Here is a 21,882-nt window from a genome sequence, read left to right as displayed (position 1 = left end):
AAAAGCATTGATTGTGTGATGTGTGGTTGGGTGTTTTAATGGGGAAGAAATGAGCCCATTCTGTTGACCAATGCCAGCTGCAGTTGTGGCAGTTCTTGGTGCCAGTTTTCATTGATTTGTTGAGCGTACTTCTTGGAGGTAGTGGTTTCACCAGGATTCAGAAAGCTGTAGTGGATCAGATGGGCAGCAGTCCACCAAACAGTGACCATGTCCTTTTATTTTTGGTGCAAGTTTGGCTTTGGGAAGTGCTTTGGAGCTGCTGCTTGGTCCAGTCACTGAGATGGTCATTGCTGGTTTTCATATAAAATCCACTATCTGTCACAAGTCAGAATATGATGGAGAAATGGTTCATTGTTGTGTAGAATAAGAGAAGACAAAACTTCAAAATGATTTTTTTTTTTTAAATTTTTGGTCAGTTCATGAGGCATATACTTACTGAGCTTGGTCATGTTTTCAAATGGTCAGTGTTAAGCTCTTTGGGAAACTTTTGTATATTTGTAAGAAGATCAGCTTTGAGATCTTCTCAATTGGTCATTGTCAATTTCCAATGGCTGGCCACTATGTTCCTCAACCTCAAGACTCTCATCTCTTTTGAAAAATTTCTTGAACCACCATTGTGCTGTATGTTCATTAACAGTTCTTGGGCCAGATGGGTCATTGATGTTATGAGTTGTCTCTGCTGCTTTATGACCCATTTTGAACACAAATTTAAAAAAATCACTTGAATTTGCTTTTTGTCTAGCATCATTTTCATAGTCTAAACTAAAATATAGAGCAAGTAATGTCTTTAGCAAAAAATCATAATTCAAGAAATGTGCATTCAGATCAGATCAGATCAGTCACTCAGTGGTGTCTGACTCTTTGAGACCGCATGAATCGCAGCGCCAGGCCTCCCTGTCCATCACCAACTCCCGGAGTTCACTGAGACTCACGTCCATCAAGTCAGTGATGCCATCCAGCCATCTCATCCTCTGTCGTCCCCTTCTCCTCCTGCCCCCAATCCCTCCCAGCATCAGAGTCTTTTCCAATGAGTCAACTCTTTGCATGAGGTGGCCAAAGTACTGGAGTTTCAGCTTTAGCATCATTCCTTCCAAAGAAATCCCAGGGCGGATCTCCTTCAGAATGGACTGGTTGGATCTCCTTGCAGTCCAGGGGACTCTCAACAGTCTTCTCCAACACCGCAGTTCAAAAGCATCAATTCTTCGGTGCTCAGCTTTCTTCACAGTCCAACTCTCACATCGATACATGACTACAGGAAAAACCATAGCCTTGACTAGACGAAACTTTTTTGGCAAAGTAATGTCTCTGCTTTTGAATATGCTATCTAGGTTGATCATAACTTTCCTTCCAAGTGTATAACATAGCCGCATTTACCTAAGAATCTATTCCAGTATCACACAAAAAATTTCAACAATGCAAAACTGCAATTACTTTTGCACCAACCTAATGCATTTTCTTGAGAGTCCCTTGGACTGCAAAGGGATCCAACCAATCCATTCTGAAGGAGATCAGCCCTGGGATTTCTTTGGAAGGAATGATGCTAAAGCTGAAACTCCAGTACTTTGGCCACCTCATACGAAAAGTTGACTCATTGGAAAAGACTCTGATGCTGGCAGGGATTGGGGGCAGGAGGAGAAGGGAATGACAGGATGAGATGGCTGGATGACATCACTGACTTGATGGACGTGAGTCTGAATGAACTCCAGGAGTTGGTGATGGACAGGGAGGCTTGGCGTGCTGGGATTCATGGGGTCGCAAAGAGTTGGACACGACTGAGCAACTGAACTGAACTGAATACGTTCATTGACATATAATGTGATTTAAATAGTACCATGTTCTCATGTCCTTATAGAACTGTGTGCTCTTTTCAATTTCAAAATAAGTACCCAAGATTAACATTTATGGGACTAGAAACTTTAGAAATTACACTTGTAGGATTATACTTTATAATTTATTGACTCTAAATCAAAGCACCTAAATTTATTTACTATAAATAAAACACACATGGTAAATATCTTAAAAATAGAATTTCAATGCAATTTTTGACAAAGGAATATTAGAATTAATTTGAATTATGAACTGTGGTGTTGGAAAAACTTTTGAGAATCCCTTGGACTGCAAGGAGATCCAACCACTCCATCCTAAGGGGAATCGGTCCTGGGGGTTCACTGGAAGGACTGATGTTGAAGCTGAAACTCTAATACTTTGGCCACCTGATGCAAAGAACTGACTCATTGGAAAAGACCCTGATGCTGGGAAAGATTGAATGCGGGAGGAGAAGGGGATGACAGAGGATGAGATGGTTGGATGGCATCACTGAGTCAATGGACATGAGTTTGAGTCAACTCTGGGAGTTGGTGATGGACAGGGAGGCCTGTCGTGCTGCAGTCCACAGGGTCGCAAAGAGTTGAACACGACTGAGCGACTGAACTGAACTGAACTGATGTACTCAGTATGATAATCTCTAGGTCCATACGTGTTGCTGCAGATGGCATTATTCTCTTTAATGGCCGAGTAATAATTCCATTGTATATATGGACCACATATTTTTCATCTATTCATCCATTGTTGGACATTTAGGTTGCTTCCAAGCCTTGGCTATTGTAAACAGCACTGCAGTGAACATTGGGGTTTATGTATCATTTTGGACCATGCTTTTCTCTGAATCTATCCTCGGGAATATATGCACCGACTTGATGGACATTGTTTGATCAAGCTCTGGGAGTTAGTGATGGACAGGGAAGCCTGGCATGCTGCAGCATAGGGTTGCAAAGAGTCAGACATGACTGAGCAACTGAACTGAACTTATGAATATTCCATTTTGACTATTCTGACATTTACTATAACATATCATGCTTGTAAAAATTATTTGGATTATTTTCAATTTCTTAAGGTATTGAAGATTTAGACATGATTTGTGTTAGCATGGAATTTTTCCGTGTGTACTGGAAAAAGAAATGACCTTTCACAGCTCCTTTAATCTCGCTCAGCCTCAATTATTGGTCTGTGAAATGAGTAAAGTTATACTGAGCTACTTAGCTCACAAGGTATATAAAAGTTAAGTAAATTGATGTATATATAAGAAAGTCATATAAAAGCACAATATTTATACAGGTATCATTAATGTGATCTTGGCTGCCATAATGTTTGTAAACAGCTGAGTAGTATACAGTTTACTTGGGTATTCTCTAAACCAAGATATTTTGAGCTCAATCTCTCCATTACCAGAACAGACAATATATTGTATGTCAACCAATGAAATCTTAAAATATTTTTATAGATATGTAACTCAGTAGTGAAAATTAGGGGGAAAAAATGGACAAAAATGAGGGGAAGGAGTTGTCTGCAATGGGAGAGTGAATGGCACAGAGGTGAATCCAGAAGCAAGAGCTTCAAATGAAAGTGTGTCTTTTACCAGAAGTGTTCCCAGTATAAGTGTATAATAATCCTGAAAGTGACTGCATTTTATGAACCAAAGCAGATAATTGAAACAGGTGTCTGGCATTAGGAGAGATCAAAATAGTTTCTCTTCTTTCTGCTATCAAGATGAGGAAGATGTAGTAGAAATGCATATTGATTCCAAGGAGACCACCATGCCAGCTCTATGTAGCACACGGAATTGTGCAAGACATCCCAAATGATTAAGAATGAAAGACAGTCAAAACAAGGGAGCATGATACACAATAAAATAACTTTGTTTTGCTCTTGAATGTCTATTATCTTTCAAAGATATTGAGGCCAGTGATTATGTTTTCATCTGCTAATGATCACTAAAATAGTGTGTATTTTTAGCTGAGACTTAGTATAAAAATTTTTTGATTGGCTAAACATGAAATCAATGCAGTGTATATGAAAGATAGCTGTGTGCGTATTTTCTCTGTCAGATTATGGAGGTGAGAGTCTGGAGACATAGTTTAAAATGGGATAAAAAATGAGTTGACTTATGGTCAGAAGTGAAAATTCTTTATTTAAAAAAAAACTTATGGAGTTTTCGAAGGTTACTGAAAACTCCACATATTGAGGCAGTATATCACTATCTTCTAATAGATCTATAATAAAAAGCATTGCAATAAGTTCAAATTCATTGCTGGTGTCAGTTTAGCCAAACATTAATACTAAACATAAGATATGAGAAATAATATTGGATAATATTTTCCCAGGACATTAATTTCATTCTATTTACATGATTTTTTTTTTTTAAACCAAGGACTCTAGAGTGTATTTAACTACAGTTCTTTTTTTCTCCTAATCCAGTTTTGAAGCCATAACTAGGAGTCAGTCAATTCTCCTTCTTGAACAGCTGGTTAAGTCCATGTTCCCTTATCAGCCTTTCATACTGGGGTCACTATGCACCTGCCCTAATTGCTAAGAGCAGGTTTCAGAAAATAAGAGACAGAGAGAATGAGTGTGAGCTCATGTCAGTATTCCCCAGAGTTTGCAAAATTATTCAGATATATAGGGAGCCCTGGAAACCTAGCTAACCCCATCCTTCTTTTTTTTTTTAATATGATGAAGTCACTAATTTTTTATTGAATTCTAGTTCATTTACAACGTTGTCTTAGTTTCAAGTGTAAAGCCAAGTCATTCAGTTTATATTCAGTTTATATATATATATATATATATATATATATATATATATATTTGGTTTATATACATTTTTTTCAGACTGTTTTCCATTATCAGTTATTATAAGATACTGAGTGTAATTCTGTGTGCTATACAGTAGGTCTTGTTGTTTACCTATTTTATATATTGTGATATGTGTGTGTTAATTGCAAACTCCTAGTTCATCTCTTTCTTCCACCTCGCTATCCCCTGTGGTAACCGGAAGTCCCCTTTGTATCTGTAAGTTTTTCTCGATAGCTCCAAATTGCTGTTACTCAGTTCTCAGGTGCAAGTGGCTTTTTGGCCCTATTTGGCAGCCTTCCAGTGTTTGGGGCTGTGTAACAAACAGTTCACCCTTTGACCTATCTTAATGTCATTTTGTTGTGTTCACTGTCAAAAGAATCTTTATATACTGTAAAACAGATAGGTGGATGCAAAATTGATGAAACATGCAAAATGTCTTTAAGCATCTCTTCATCCCCATGGGAACCAAATTATACAGACTCTGATAATGATGAATAGCTATCCTATTAAACACTATTATATGCAAGGACTGTTACATGGATCATTTTTATTTCTTAAAATAAACTTGAAGTTCTGACACTATTAACATTCTATTTTATAGGCCAATTAAAAGCCCTTAACAATTTTTAATTGTTAAGAGATGTGGGGGAGAGAGAGAGAGACTGAAAGAGTGGCTAAGCAAGCCACCTAAACACTGACAAAGACATCTGAAAATTAGCTGGGGAGATTTTGGAAGAAACTGATGATGGAGTAGATGCTTCTATGCAATTACCAAGACCCATTTTATTTTCCTTCTGGACACACAGCTGCCTAAATTTTGCAACTGCCATGCAATTAAGTATTGTCTTGCACAGAAGTCTAATAAAGTTATGGCCATAAACTTCTATATTTGGGCTATAGAAACCACTGAGGAATAAATCTCTATACTTTTTTTTTCATTATTGACTTCATGTATGGAAATGACACTCAGAGTGACCTTCGGACCCAAAAGTTAGAGAAAAAACATATAAGGAATCTGCATTTCTTTCTCAGTATTGCAGAGGAGCTACCAACAAGGAGGAATACCTGTTTTTTACTGATAAGAGTGATAAACAAATTGTATTAAATTAGCCTATCAAGTTCAATGAGTTTATTAACTATGTCAACTAGCTTATAAGCTGAAACTTATTAAGATAAGTGATTTCCAATAGTTTGGCTTTGTGATGAGAGATTGTGGTTGGGCTATGATTTTGTAGGAAGTACTAGAAGAGTTAGGCCTTTGACATTTGGGCAATGGTAATGGCTTTAGTTTTGGGCTTGTGGAGATTGAAAATGTGTGCAATATCTCAGTAGAGGTCCTGGAAGGCAATTGGATGTATGCTGCTGGTGGAGAAAATGTAAGAATTCTGCAAAGGAGAATTTGAGTATCAGCAATTCCAAGTCCATATTTCAGAGTGACATAGAAAAGAAAATGACCTAAAAGGATTAATATGAGATAGAAGTAAAAAAAAAAAAAAAAAAAAAAAGGAAAAAGAAGCTATCTGAGGTAACATCAAGAGCAATAGCAATAAACTATTTAGTTAATTTACTTTAAAAGTAGCCTTTACCTTGATTCTGTTTGCTGCTGCTGCTGCTGCTAAGTCGCTTCAGTCGTGTCCGACTCTGTGCGACCCCATAGACGGCAGCCCACCAGGCCCCGCCGTCCCTGGGATTCTCCAGGCAAGAACACTGGAGTGGCAAGAACTCCTCCAATGCATGAAAATGAAAAGTGAAAGTGAAGTCGTTTAAGCAACAACAAAATAAAAAATGGTGTGAACTTAGAGGTGCAAGGAGTGAAGTTAAATGTAGTAGAAATAGAGCAGTGGGATTTTTATTGTAATAAAATAATTCTTTCCATTATGTAAGAGATAACCATATTGGGTAAAAGTAATGGTGAGAATTGTCCACATTTAAATTTTAAATAGTGATCATGGAAGATTGTATTCTAGTTAGAGATTAGTAGGTTTGAAAATACATATAATTCTAGCAATTGGCTCATCTGCTATGAAACAAAGCTAAATGGCACATTTATATCCTGTCCATATAAATGCTTATTCAACCCAAATGGAAGCCATTCTTTTTTAAATGTATTATCCTAGGCTTATTCTCATATAAAATGTGTTTTTATTTTTATTTTTTTAGGTCAATAAAGTTTTTTTAGAAAAAGGTTATTTTATCCTGGGTTATAGTTGATTGACAATATTGTGTTAGTTTCACATGTACAGCAAAGTGATTCCTCTGTGCGTATATGTGTATCTGTTCTTTTTCAAAGTCTTTTCTCGTTTAGGTTATTACAGAATGTTGAGTTCCATGTGCTGTAGAGTAGGTCCTTGTGAGTTACCTGTTTTAAATATGTACTGTGCGGGTTTTTCTGGTGGCTCAGAGGGTAAAGAATCTGTCTGCAGTGTGGGAGACCTGGGTTCAGTCCCTGTGTTGGAAAGATTCCTCTGGATTAGAGCATGGCAACCCACTCCAGTATTCTTGCCTGGATAATCCCCATGCACAGAGGAGCCTGGCAGGCTGCAGTCCCTGGGTCACAAAGAGTCAGACATGGCTAAGCATGCATGTGTATACATCAGTCCCAAACTTCTAATTTATCCTTCCTCCAAACCTCGGTAACCATAAGTTTGTTTTCTAATTCTGTGAGTTTATTTCTATCTTGTAAATAAATTCATTTGTATCATTTCTTAAAATTCCACATATGAGCATTATCATATGATATTTATCTTTGTCTGACTTGTACTTTCAACTTTCACCTTCTGTGATAATCTCTAAATCCATCCAAATAGCATTATTTCATTTGTTTTTATGGCTTAGTAATATCCCATTGCATATGTGGTATGTGTGTGTGTGTGTGCATGTATTATTTTGAATTATACTTTTTTCTGAGTATATGCCCAGGAGTGGGATAGCTAGATCATGTGGTAGCTCTATTTTCAGTTTTTTAAGGAATCTCCATACTGTTTTCCATAGTGACTCTACCAATTTACATTCCTCCACATTCTCTCCAGCATTTATTATTTATAGAATTTTGATGATGGCCATTCTGACTGGTGTGAGATGATACCTTACTATTGTGATTTGCATTTCACTGATAATTAACAATCTTGAGTATTTTTTCATGTGCCTCTTGGCTATCTGTATGTCTCCTTTGAAGACATCTATTTAGGTCTTCTGCCTATTTTTTGATTGAGTTCTGTTTTCTTGATATTGAGTGGCTATATGAGCTGTTTTATATTTTGAAAATTAACCCCTGTTATGTGTTTTGGAGATTAATCTTTTTAAATTATATAAGACAAAACAGATTCAAGCAAAGTAACTCATAAAAATTTCATGGCAAATTCATTAGAGGATCATATCTCTATTTTTTAAAAATATTATAAAATTGCCAATATGCTACCCTTCATTTTGACACATAAAATTGAAAGTGACCTTAGGAAAATAATGAATGGCAAATGTGATTCTTAAATGTTAATGAGTCAAGCAATGCTTTATATTTGACTAACAATCCAATTTCTAAAGCATCTATAACAAGAATTTATTGTAATGCTACAATCAACAAAAGGGAAAGCTTTGTGATTTACTACATGTTTATTGTATCAGTCATTCATCTATGCTATTAACAATCAAGAGATACTCTTCTTCTCTTAGTTTAAATGCCAGAGAACATATATTCCTACACAGTTCCTCAAACCTGGTGCTGCTGCTAAGTCACTTCAGTCATGACCGACTCTGTGCGACCCCATAGACAGCAGCCCACTAGGCTCCTCCATCCCTGGGATTCTCCAGACAAGAACACTGGAGTGGGTTGCCATTTCCTTCTCCACTTCACACCTAGTATGAGTTTACCAAATATTTGTTAAATAAATTAATATATGATAAAGTATAAAAGAACTATTATGTTTTTGTACACTGTAATCCAGTTCTTATTTACCTTCTGAATTTATTCTTATTAATACTATTTATCCCCAGAGTTCTTTATAATCTATAGCAGGTATTAGTACTTTTCTAGGTTCTATAACAAAAGATAGCTGAAGAACATCTCTTAGCTTACTTTGATTACTAAATGTGTTTTGTTAGCCAAAGACAATTAAATTCAGGGTAGCTCTTCTGGTAGGAATTTTTTAAAATGACACAATGACATAGAGTATTAAGCATAACATTGAAAGCATAAAAATTGAAACTCTCTTTCAAAAGGAAAGAGTAAAGAGATGATGAAAACAAATATGATATCCTTTTCAAAGAGTTACACTTTGAAAAGGAGAGCAAAAGAGAAATTTTAAACATCGTGGCTTTTTGGTATCACTTCTTCACTGGTAAAAATATAATTCAAAATCGTTACGTGCTGAAACCTGCAAACCATAAAATTTGGGGTAGTTTTATTTTCAAATACCTGGGGCAGACATGGGGTTTGGCAAGCAACTGATAATTCTTTATGGAGTTTTTATTCTGGTTGCTAAACAAGACACAGGGAAGATGAAACAAAGAAGTTGACAATAATACACATCCTTTGAGAATAACACACATTCCTATTTCAAATTCTGTGTAATCAACATTTAAAGTGGCAGAATACACATCTGGGTCTCACTATTAGGCATTTTTCCCAGCATAGAATTGTTCATAGTGTTTGATTCATTTATAACATTTAAGAATAAATGTCTGATTGCAATAGAACTTAAACATCAACATGTTAGTTTACATCTCAAATGGAAGGCAGAGAGTAAAAATATTTTCCTCAAAAATCAAGGCATTTTTTTTCTCCCCATTCTCTGTTCATGTTCTGCTGTGGCACTTCTAAGTTTTATAATTGTATAAGATCCCCAATAGCAGAAGTTTTTAAGTGACTTGATTTTCTAAAACTTGTTTCAATATGGTGTGTGACTCAGCATGTGTTTATTTACATGCTACAAAAAATATCCCAAATTTCATTTTTGTCGACAATCAGCCACTTTTAAAAATCAGAGTATAGTTGATTTTACAATGTTGTGTTAGTTTCTGCTATACATCAAATTGAATCAGTTAAACATATACATGTCATATTTGTCATTAAGTATTGAGTAGAGCTCCCTGTGCTATACAGTAGGTTCTAATTAGTTATCTATTTTGTATATAGCAGTGTGTATGTATCAATCTCAGTCTCCCAATTTTTCCCTCCCCATTTTCTTCCTTGATAACCATAAGTTTGATTTCTACATATATGACTGTTTTGTAAATAAGTTCCTTTGTACCGATTTTTTTTAGATTCTACTTATAAACAATATCAGATGATATTTGTCTTTATCTTTTGACTTACTTCACTCAGTGTGAGTATCTGTAGGTTCATCCATGTCACTACAAATGGCATTATTTTTTCATTTTTATAGCTGAGTAATGGCACCCCACTCCAGTACTCCTGCCTGGAGAATCTCATGGATGGAGAAGCCTGGTGGGCTGCAGTCCATGGGGCTGCTGAGGGTCAGACACGACTGAACGACTTCACTTTCACTTTTCACTTTCCTGCATTGGAGAAGGAAATGGCAACCCACTCCAGTTTTCTTGCTTGGAGAATCCCAGGGACGGGGGAGCCTGGTGGGCTGCCATCTATGGGGTTGCACAGAGTCGGACAGGACTGAAGTGACTTACCAGCTTAGCAGCAATAATCAGCCACTTTTGACTGTTTTTAATGCCCATCACCAAGTATCATACAAGTTACTGTACTTCATGGAAAAGCCTTATTTTGGAGTTGTATCTTAAAAAAAAAAAAAACTTCATAGAAAATAAATCATCATTAACTAAACTTTGTTATTCTGATCTTCAAACAAAAATTGATTCAAAACATCACAGACAGTGACAGTTTCAAAAAAAAATGTCATACTACTTGAGATATATGGCCTAGCAAAGAGAAACTTATGAATGAAAAAATTTCTTGTTCAAAGAATTTCATTTCCTAAACATGAAAGACCCTCTAATTTTCTCCAAATGAATGCCAGCTCTAGTATATTTTATGACTACCTTTATTGATGTTAGTTAGAGCCTGAAATACAATGAAATGACCCTAATATAGGATCTCTCAAAACATTTACTGGACTCTCCAGGAAGCTGTGTCAGCCTAGAATTGGAAGTATTCCAAAACCATTACTTAGTAACTCTTTAGGGAGTTGTATTTAAAAGAATTTCATCTGAATAAGTAAACGCATCTCATTTTTAATGATGATGTAAAATAGCATTCTTCCATTTCAGTGTTTTCCCTTCTTGAACTGATCTCAGTCCTTCTCTGAAGATGGATTGGGTTCTAGCAACTTCTCTGAACACCTGGGAGGAGTAAGCCCTGGCTCCTTGCCATTGTTACAGAAGCATTTGTCTCCTGTAAACCTAATTAATGAGTCCTTATCCAGAGATCCCAATGTGATAGAAGGTGTTAAATGACTGTGGACCACCCCTTGTGAAATCATGTCTACAGTAATCATCATGGGGCATGGTATGCAAGAAAAAAATTGTTTCAAAAAGAAGCTGTCATCCTGAATTAACATAATGTAAAATGGCAGAGCACAGATGGTTCCGTGGTTTTTTTTTTTTTTTTAACAATTAAACCTAAGAACGTAATACAGGGTCTTGGTGTTCATGTTGTGCCAGTGACTTCAACTCAATGGGGAAAGAGTGCTTGGAAATCATGTTCAGAATAAAAAGTACCCATCAGTCTACTTTTTGTGCCTATGAAGAACTCTTCACAATTTGATTATGGATCCATCTACTACTGCAACCAGGAACAGGTAGTTCCGCATGTACCCCAGAATTGACATAGGGCTTCTTGTTCCCATTTTTAACTTACTTTCATTTCTTCTGTTGGCTCCAAAACCACACCTAAAAGAATGAAAAGAACACTTATTTTCAATGGAAGGCAAGAGAAGGAATGTTTAGAAGAGAATTATTCCTCAGTCTGTTAGCTGGACTTAGACTGCATTTAGAGTGAATACATTAAAGGGTACCAAACAGTGGCACTTGCCAATTTCTGTGTATTAAATTTTTTTCTATAAAGTCTATCCATATGAGCTTGAATTGAACCATCATAAACATCTCCAGCAGTCCTATCTCCAGGGAAAAAAAAAAAGACTACTACCAGCTGTTTCATATACACAATCACTTGTTCAATCTCAGAGTTCCTGTGTTTTTTCTTTCTTGTCATTGGATTCTACTGTGATTCCAACCCCCAGAGGTGCTTTGACTTCAGCCACTTTGTTTTAAATTTGCTGACCTTCACACCTTTCCAACATACAACCAACAAAAGTTGAGGGATATCCTCCTGCAGCCATGAAGTTACACCCCCTCAGAACTCCAGCCCTGGGAAGCATATCTGATGAAAAATCCCAGCTACTGTGGTTGAAATCCACCACCAAGTTCACACAGAAGGCACCCTTACTCCAGGCTTTGTTCAACAACAATTGAGACCGGCAAGGATACTGAATCAGCTCTACTTCTGTGTGTTATAGGACTCCATTGAAGACAATATGCTTCCATGAAGACAGCAGGTGGTGTCTGAGATTTGCACATAGTCTCTATACAACATCAATAAAAGACCAAAATTAAATATTGTGCTTTTCTTCAGGTTCTGTTAAGCAACTCAAGGGGATTAAATAGTTAATTTTATTCAAATGATGTGATAAATCACTTTTTTCCAAGAGAGACCTGCCTGATTCTGGTTTAGAGTTATTTATATTCATGTATTCAGCACCTAAGGTGGCTCAGATGGTAAAGAATCTTCCTACAATGTAGGAGACCTGGGTTCTGTCCCTGGGTTGGAAAGATCCCCTGGAGAAAGGAATGGTAACCCACTCTCGTATTCTTGCCTGGAGAATCCCATGGACAGAGGGACCTAGTAGGTTACAGTCCATTGGGTCACAAGGAGTTGGACACAACTGAGCAACCAACACTTTACTTATTCAGTACCTATTATTTTCCTAAGGAAAGATCAGTGTCCAAAAATTTTTTTTGTTTATAAATACTTATTGAATTAACTGATATGAATTTTTTTTATCATCTACTTACAGTGGAAAATGACCATCAGTGTTACATATATCAGATCACATTTTATGCAGAAAACCAGGTAGGCAGGGTTTCACTGTTACAGAAAATGTATAAGGGAAAAGATGCAAATAAACAATTCATAGAAGAAATAATATTAAGTAAGCACATAGAAAGCTCCCAGTTTCGGTAATAATGTAAGGAATATAAATAAAAGATACATCTGAGATATTTATCACCTATCACTTTGTCATTGTTCAGTACCTCAGTCTTTTCTGACTCTTTGGGACCCCATGGACTGCAGAATACCAAGCTTCCCTGTCTTTGACTCTCCTGGAGTTGGCTCAAACTCATGTCCCTTGAATTGATGATGCCATTGAACCATCTCATCCTCTGTGCTCCCTTCCTCCTGTCTTCAATCTTTCCCAGCATCAGTGTCTTTTCCAGTGAATTGGCTCTTCACATCAGGTGGCTAAAGTTTTGGAGCTTCAGCATTAGTCTTTCCAATGAATGTTCAGGATTTATTTCCTTTAGGATTGACTGGTTTGATCTCCTTGCTGTCCAAGGGACTCTTCAGAGTCTTCTCCAGGATAACATTTCAAAAGCATCAATTCTTTGGTGGTCAGCCTTCTTTATGGCCCAACTCTCACATCCATATATGACTACTGGAAAAACCATCACTTTGGCTATATGGGCCTCTGTCAGCAAAGTAATGTCTCTGCTCTTTAATGTACTGTCTAGGTTGGTCATAGCATTTCTTCCAAGGAGCAAGTGTCTTTTAATTTCATGGCTGCAGTCACAGTCTACACTGATTTTGGAGCCCAAGAAAATAAAGTCCGCCACTGTTTCCACTGTTTTCCCATCTATTTGCCACGAAGTGATGGGACCTGATCCTACAATCTTAGTTTTTTGAATGTTGAGTTTTAAGCCAGCTTGTTCACTCTCCTCTTTCACTTTAATCAAGAGGCTCTTTAGTTCCTCTTTGCTTCCTGCCATTAGGATGGCGTCATCTGCACATCTGAGGTTATTGATATTTTTCCTGGCAATCCTGGTTCCATCTGTGTTTCATCCAGCTCAGCATTTCACATGATGTACTCTGCATGTAAGTTAAATAAGCAGGGTGACAATGTACAGCCTTGACGTACTCCTTTCCCAATTTGGAACCAGTACATTGTTCCATGTCCAGTTCTAACTGTTGCTTCTTGACCTGCATGCAAGTTCTCAGGAAATGGTTAAGGTGGTCTGGTATTCCCTTCTCTTTAAAAATTTTCCACAGTTTGTTGTGATCCACACTGTCAAAGGCTTTAGCGTAATCAATGAAGCTGTAGATGTTTTTCTGTAATTACTTTGCTTTCTCTATGATTCAGTGGATGTTGGCAATTTGATCTTTGGTTCCTTTGCCTTTTCTAAATCCAGCATGTACATCTGGAATTTCTTGGATCACATATTGTTAAAGCTTAGCTTGAAGAATTTTGTGCATTACCTAGCTAGCATGTGAAATAAGCATAATTGTGTGGTATTTTGAACATTCTTTGACATTATTTGCAAAAATGAAAAAAGATCAATGCATGGTGGCTAGGAAGACATAGAGAAGTAGTCTATTTTATAGATTTCTGAAGTCATACAACCTCTTTTATGAGGGTTATTTGACAATATAAAAATTTCAACCATGCTTTCCTTTATATACAGAGTAATTCTTAAAATAAAAATACTCATGATGTAAATTGTACTGGTAATAATTAGATGATTTGTTTACCAGCCAGAAAATTGAACCCAATGTAACTTATCAAAAAATTAATAAAATATCCATGTAACTTATGAAGAAAACATACACATCTTCTAAATTTAAAAAAAATGTTTATTTGTGTGTACTTGTTTGCATGTATGTTATGTTTACTCTTTGTTTTTTAAAAGATCCTGGGAACCATTATTTATAGCATCATCTTACTTTGTTTTCAAATAATAATATGCATATTTGTGTGACAGTAAAAAAGTTAGGAAAGATATGAATCATATTATTAACAGTGATTTACTTTAGGCAGGGAAGATTATGGGGGGTTTTCATCTTGTATTTTATAAGATTCTGTACTATTGGAATGTTTTGGTAATAAGCATAATACTTTCATAATCAGGAGAGTAAAACCATTAATTCTAAATTCATTATAATTATGTAGCATTATACTTTTGCAATATAATTTTATATACACTTATACTTTTGTAATTATCCTTTTATAATTATGATTATACTTATATAATTATACTTATGTTTATAGTTTTGGTTTCATTTTGAGAACTAATTCCCTTTTTTCTATTTTAATAATTTGGGGCTCTGTTATTAGGCAGAAAATATGCTTGAGTAATTGAAGTTCATAAAAATGATAACACACAATCCAATCATGTCATGCTGGGCTGATATATATATATATATATATATATATATTGCTAATATTGTATGTGTGTGCATACACACATGTATATGTGTATGATTCAAATATTTTCAATTATTTGATTTTGTTCCAAATAGGTATGGTGTCCCATGGACACAAAAATATTCTACAAAATGCTGCTGCATGCTTTTATGCTCTTTGTAAGTGATGTCATGATGAAATAACAATTTACTACCTATCTTTCTAGAGTTCAGCCAACCTATGTGCATAGATTTATCGAGTCAAGGAATCTATTGAAATAGTCATTCCTGGGGGTCTGTTTTCAATCTCCGCTTCCCTTTTAATGACTAAGATAATTTCATTGCCACCTTTGTTTCCAATTCTACCTCAGAAGACCTCAAGGGTCCTATTGATAATCACACGATCTGAAGGCAGAGATAAATGACCCATTGTGTTTTATTGAGGAGTTCTAATGCAGGAACTGACAGGCTGTGTGAATTACTGAGCTATTAGATCATTTCACAGAGAAAGTGTTGTACTCTTTTGTGTATCTACTTTCCCGCTCTACAAAAATGATGATTCATACATAATTGAAGGGATGTCATTTCAACACTATGGCTAGAATTTTGAAAATCTCAAACAGCTTGTATTTTTTTCATTAGACTATAATTCTTTCTTTAAAAGAAAAATTATGAGTGTGGAGGAGGGATGAGTATTTTGGCTTTTCCTCTCACAAATGTTCTTGAACAGAACTGCTCTCTACTTCCCATACCAGATGGAGGAGTAGAAACATACTGAAGTTTTTGGCAAAGAGGGGAGAAGAACAGTGTAAATCATTCCAAAGTGGTACATCAGGGGAATCCCTGGGGAATTAGCCAAGACCATGTTGTAGGAGAAAAGGGAACTAGTTATATTTATAACTTGTTCTTATTTTGCAGATTATTTAAAAGGCAGATATTCAAAGACAAAAGGAAATGTGAATCTGGTTATTCTTATGAGGAACTACAAACTGAGCTATGTCCTTTAAAAATGATGAAACCTAAAGCAAAACATATATGCATGTGAAAATCCCTGTGTAAAAATCGGACTCACTATTGTCAATACTTCTTACCAGTACACCAATATAGTATATTTCTCTTCACAGGGAAGTGGCTTGCTATGTATAGTATGATGGAGAAAATATGTTTGCCTTACTTTATTTTCAAATTGACCTGTTTTTAAAAGAATTATATATATATATATATATATATATATATATATGAAGTCACTCAGTCGTGTCCGACTCTTTGCGACTCTGTGGACTGTAGCCCACCAGGCTCCTCAGTCCACGGGATTCTCCAGGCAAGAATACTGGAGTGGGTTGCCATTTCCTTCTCCAGGGGATCTTCCTGACCCAGGGATCGAACCCCGGTCTCCCGCATCTCGGGCAGACGCTCTAACCTCTGAGCCACGAGGGAAACCATAAAGATATATATATATATATATATATATATATATATTAATCGGGGTATAGTTACCTTAGAATATTGTGTTAGTTTCTGTTGTACAACAAAGTGAATCAGCCTTATGTGTCCATATATCCCCTCTCTTTTAAAGCCCCTTCCCCAACCATCTAGGTTACCCCAGAGCGCTGAGCTGAGCTCCCTGTGCTGTATAGACGGTTCCCACTAGCTATCTGTTTTACACATGATAATACATACTTTTTAGTCCCAATCTCCCAATTCATCCCACCCACCCTTTCCCCCCACCATCTCCACATGTCTGTTCTCTATGTCTACGTCTTGAGTCCTGCCCTAAGAATAGGTTCATCTGTAACATTTTTCTAGATTCCACATATATGTGTTAATATATGATATTTGTTTTTCCTCTTTCTGACTAATTTCATTTTGCATGACAGACTGAGTCCATACACATGTCTACAAATGACCCAGTTTCATTCCTTTTTATGGCTGAATAATGTGTGTGTGTGTGTGTGTACCACGTCTTCTTTATCCATTTGTCAGTGGATGTTGAGGTTGTTTCCATGTCTTGCCTATTGTAAACAGTGCTGCAATGAACATCGGGGTGCATGTGTCTTTTTGAATGATGGTTTTCTCTGGATATACACCCAGGTGTGAGATTGTTGGCAGCTCTGTTTTTAGTTTTTTAAGGAACCTCCATACTGTCCTCCATAGTGACTATCAATTTACATTCCCACCAACAGTACTAGAGCATTTCCTCTTTGCCACACCCTCTCCAGCATTTACTGTTTGTAGATTTTTAAATAATGGCCATTCTGACGGGTGTCAGCTGATACCTTATTGTCGGTTTGCCTTTCTCTGATGATTGGTGATGTTGATATCTTCACATGTGCCTTTTGGCCATCTCTATGTCTTCTTTGGAGAAATGTCTATTTAGGTCTTCTGCCCAATTTTTGATTGGGTTGTTTGTGTTTTTGTTATTGAGCTGTTTGTATGTTATGGAGATTAATCCCTTGCCAGTTGCTTTCTTTGCAGATTTTTTTTTTTTTCCCCATTCTGAGGATGGTCTTTTCATCCCATTTATGGTTTTATTTGCCGTGCAAAAGTTTTTAAGTTTAATTAGGTCCCATTTGTTTATTTTTGTTTAATAATATAATTTTTAATCACTGGGTAATAAGGTATTGCCAGATAACTGTGCATACTGTATCATGAGAGATGATAATACATACAGCCTCTGTATCAGTTAATGTAGCAGTAAGTACCCTGAGAAAATAATGAGCATTAAAAGAGGAAAAAGAAACTTGCTAGGATAATTGTCAGAATTTTAAATTGAGAATAAGCTACCTGAAGTTCAAAAAAGCTAAAAAATATACCTAATTCACTATACCTAGTTAATAATTAATACATCTGAGACTTAAGTCTATATCTGTTTGAGTCTAATGTCTATGTGTTTTGGAATCATGATACCTTGCCTTTCCCATGGAACTGTTAAAATTCACTTTTTATGTAATGTTGCAAAAATGATTTCATGAGAGAGAAATTTCATTATCTCATATCATTTCATATTTTGAGACATTTTAAAATTAGTTTCTCTAATGTTACTTTAAGATATTTATTTATCTCTCTTCTACTTTGAGCCAAAATGTGTTTAAATTAACATGAAATATCAGAATGACAAAAACTAAAATGACAATTCTGACTTAAGTTAATGTTACTCTCTTATGTTTTATAAAGTTTGTCTTAGGTAACAGAGAAGTTAGAGGTGCATTTATAGACCAATGTATTAATGACTGGTGGACTCTCTGTTTTAAATGAAGAATATACCAAATTTAAAATAGTCACTGAAATAAACTGAACAAGAAGAAACATTTCCCAATCTACATAAGAGATACTGATTTTTACACTCAATTTACTCATCCTTTGTTTATTTAATGGAATTCTACATTCTCCCTCATAATTTTGGGGAGGTCCTTTTCTATCATTTAGATTTCTCTGCTAATTTTTCTGTGAATCTTGAGCATATTTTTCTTTACATCACAAGCATAGTTATAATAGAGACTTTAAAGTCTTTGTAAATTCAAAAATCTTGTATCTTAGCATTCATTTCCAGTGAAGGTCAACTTGTGTGCTGTCTCCCAGACATTATGAATATATGTTGTAAAAATTCTGTGTTCTATTACATTCCTCTGAAGAGTGCTGAATTTTGTTATTCTTATAGCCATCAGTTAATTTGGTTGGAATATAATTGCAAACTCTCTTTTGAATGGTAGATCTTGCCTTGGGCTTCTTGAAGTCTGGAGTCAGCCAGGAGTTTGAGGGTAGTTTACAGAGTTCAAGGCTCCTATCTGTGACTCGACCTCTTTTGGAAATTTTCCCTTATTTTCCAACAGTTGTGATTGCCTGAAACCCGAAGGATTACTGGCTTTTATCAGTGATTGAGCTACCCTCTATGGCATACGATAAAAACTCTCACACCAAAAGTTGTAAAATCAAGAAATTGCTGTATACCTTCCCCTCATCCAAAGGTTGATTTCCCTCCTGAATCGCTTTGCTTTTGGTTACCTTCTAGTGCCTTTGATAGTTTTGTTTAGGTTTGGTTTTTTGCTTATCTAGGGATATATTTCTGTAATTTTAATCATATTAATTTTATCAGTTCTGTAATTCATTAGCATACTTATTGGGTTGCAAGTAACAGATACAACCTATTCTATCTTAAATCAGAGAGGTCAAGAGCTCACACTACTGAAATATCCAAGGTTGATTTCCAGAATAGCTGGATTAAGATTCTCAGTATCACCAGGAATGTATTTTTCTTATATATATTACATCTTATTTCTGATCCCTCTTCATACGGTTTGTCCTGAAGGATTCTCTCCCCATACAGTTTTTAAAACTCCAGACCTAAATGCTATCAGCTTAAGGACCTCAGCAGAAAGACATCTTTCCCACTGGTTCGAGGAAAAGTCTTAGAACCAACTTGCATTTTTTTGGCTGGTTGATCCATCCCAAACTAATCCCTATGACTGCAGTGGACCAAACACAGATCATGTGTTTTTCCCCTGGAATGCCTGTGAGTCCAGTCCCATCTGAGCTTCCCTGGTGACTCGGATGGTGAAGAATCTGCCTGCAATGTGGGAGACCTGGGTTTGATCCCTGGGTCGGGAAGATCCCTTGGAGAAGGGAATGGCTACTTACTCCAGTGTTCTTGCTTGGAGAATTCTGTGGACAGAGGAGCCTGGCAGGGGCTACATTTCAAGGGGTCACAAAGAGTTGGACATGACTGAGTGACTAACACTTTCGCTTTCAGTCCCATCTAATCCACATAACCTAAGAGTAAGGAGAGCAATTCCCTAAGGAAAATCAGGTGATAATACTTAATGAAAGAGAGCATAGTAGATAAGTCAAACAACAGAATCTCTCTGTTGGCACAGACAGGAAAAGAAAAACATGTCAAGCTGAGAGAAGGGTAATAACCAGTAACAGATGGTGACCAAAGTAGGCTCTTGTTAATTGACAGCTTTCTCCTTAGTCCTCTTGAGAGCCAAGTCTGAGTCCCCTCTTAAGCACAGTGCCTTTCTTTGACTCTTTTCATTAGAGTTCTGATCTCCCTTCCCTTTGCCACAGAAACAGGGATTTAGTTCAGTTTCATTTTACCAACAGTAAACAAACTATTTTCCCTATGCTGCCCCAGAGCAGCTCCGGACATATGTCCAACAAAAACGTCTCCTTTTCTAGAGGACTTGGAATAAACACAACAACTTTTACTGGCAACAGTGACCATAATCTACTGAGAAAAGGAAACAGAATCTCCATGTCAAAAAAAAAAAAAAAAGATCAATAAATGCAACATTTTATAAATAGAATAGTTAAAAAGACTAGTTTTTTTTGGGTTACAGATAATTTTTGTTCTTTGTGTGATTCATGCTGCTGCTAAGTCACTTCAGTCGTGTCCGACTCTGTGTGACCCCATAGATGGCAGCCCACCAGGCTCCCTTGTCCCTGGGATTCTCCAGGCAAAAACACTGGAGTGGGTTGCCATTTCTTTCTCCGATGCATGCAAGTGAAAAGTGAAAGTGAAGTGACTGCAGCCTACCAGGCTCCTCTGTCCATGTAGTTTTCCAGGCAAGAGTACTGGAGTGGGGTGCCATTGCCTTCTCCATGTGTGATTCATACAGATACATTAAAAGAATGTACAATTTTACTGCTAGTACTACTGCTAAGTCACTTCAGTCGTGTCCGACTCTGTGTGACCCCACAGACGGCAGCCCACCAGGCTCCCCCATCCCTGGGATTCTCCAAGCAAGAACACTGGAGTGGGTTGCCATTTCCTTCTCCAATGCATGAAAGTGAAAGTGAAGTCGCTCAGTCATGTCTGACTCTTAGTGACCCCATGGACTGCAGCCTACCAGGCTCCTCCATCCATGGGATTTTCCAGGCAAGAGTACTGGAGTGGGGTGCCATTGTCTTCTTGCTTAGAATAAAAATAATTCAAAATTTTTTAAATTAATTAATTTATTTTAATTGGAGGCTAATTACTTTACAATATTGTAGTGGTTTTTGCCATGCATTGATAGGAATCAGCTACGGGTATACGTGTGTTCCCCATCCTGAACCCTCCTCCCACCTCCCTCCCCATCCCATCCCTCAGGGTCATCCCAGTGCACCAGCCCTGAGCACCCTGTCTCATGCATTGAACCTGGACTGGCGATCTGTTTCACATATGATAATATACATGTTTCAATGCCATTCTCCCATATCTTCCCACCCTCACCCTCTCCCACAGAGTCCAAAAGTCTGTTCTTTACATCTGTGTCTCTTTTCCTGTCTCACATATAGGGTTACTGTTACCATCTTTGTAAATTCCATATGTATGCATTAATATACTGTATTAATGTTTTTCTTTCTGACTTCTATGTATAAAAGGCTCCAGTTTCATCCACCTCATTAGAACTGATTCAAATGCATTTTTTAAATAGCTGAATAATATTCCATTGTGTATATGTACCACAGCTTTCTTGTCCATTCGTCTGCTGATGGACATCTAGGTTGGTTGCTTCCATGTCCTAGCTATGATGTGTCCATTATAATGGCCCTTAATCCCCAATTCATCACAATTCATCAACAAACTACAGAGTTGGTTGTTGTTGTTCTGGCTGATCTTTCCTGGGTGATGTGCATTTATAAGGCATCTTTGTAGTATTAGTAAACTCACTTCTAATATTACCACTGCTTTTCTCTCTACCAATCATCTCTATAGGGAAAGATCTTTTAATTGTTTTTACTATGTTTGGATTTTTTTTTCTCTTTCTTTATTTGGAGAAAGCTGCTTTACAGCTCTAGTTTTACCTCTATTAACTTGTTTAGACTTCTGATTCCCCTCCCTCACCTAT

Source organism: Bos indicus, chromosome 17, assembly GCF_029378745.1.
Source record: "Bos indicus isolate NIAB-ARS_2022 breed Sahiwal x Tharparkar chromosome 17, NIAB-ARS_B.indTharparkar_mat_pri_1.0, whole genome shotgun sequence".
Lineage (NCBI taxonomy): Eukaryota > Metazoa > Chordata > Mammalia > Artiodactyla > Bovidae > Bos > Bos indicus.
This window is presented reverse-complemented; position numbering follows the sequence as displayed.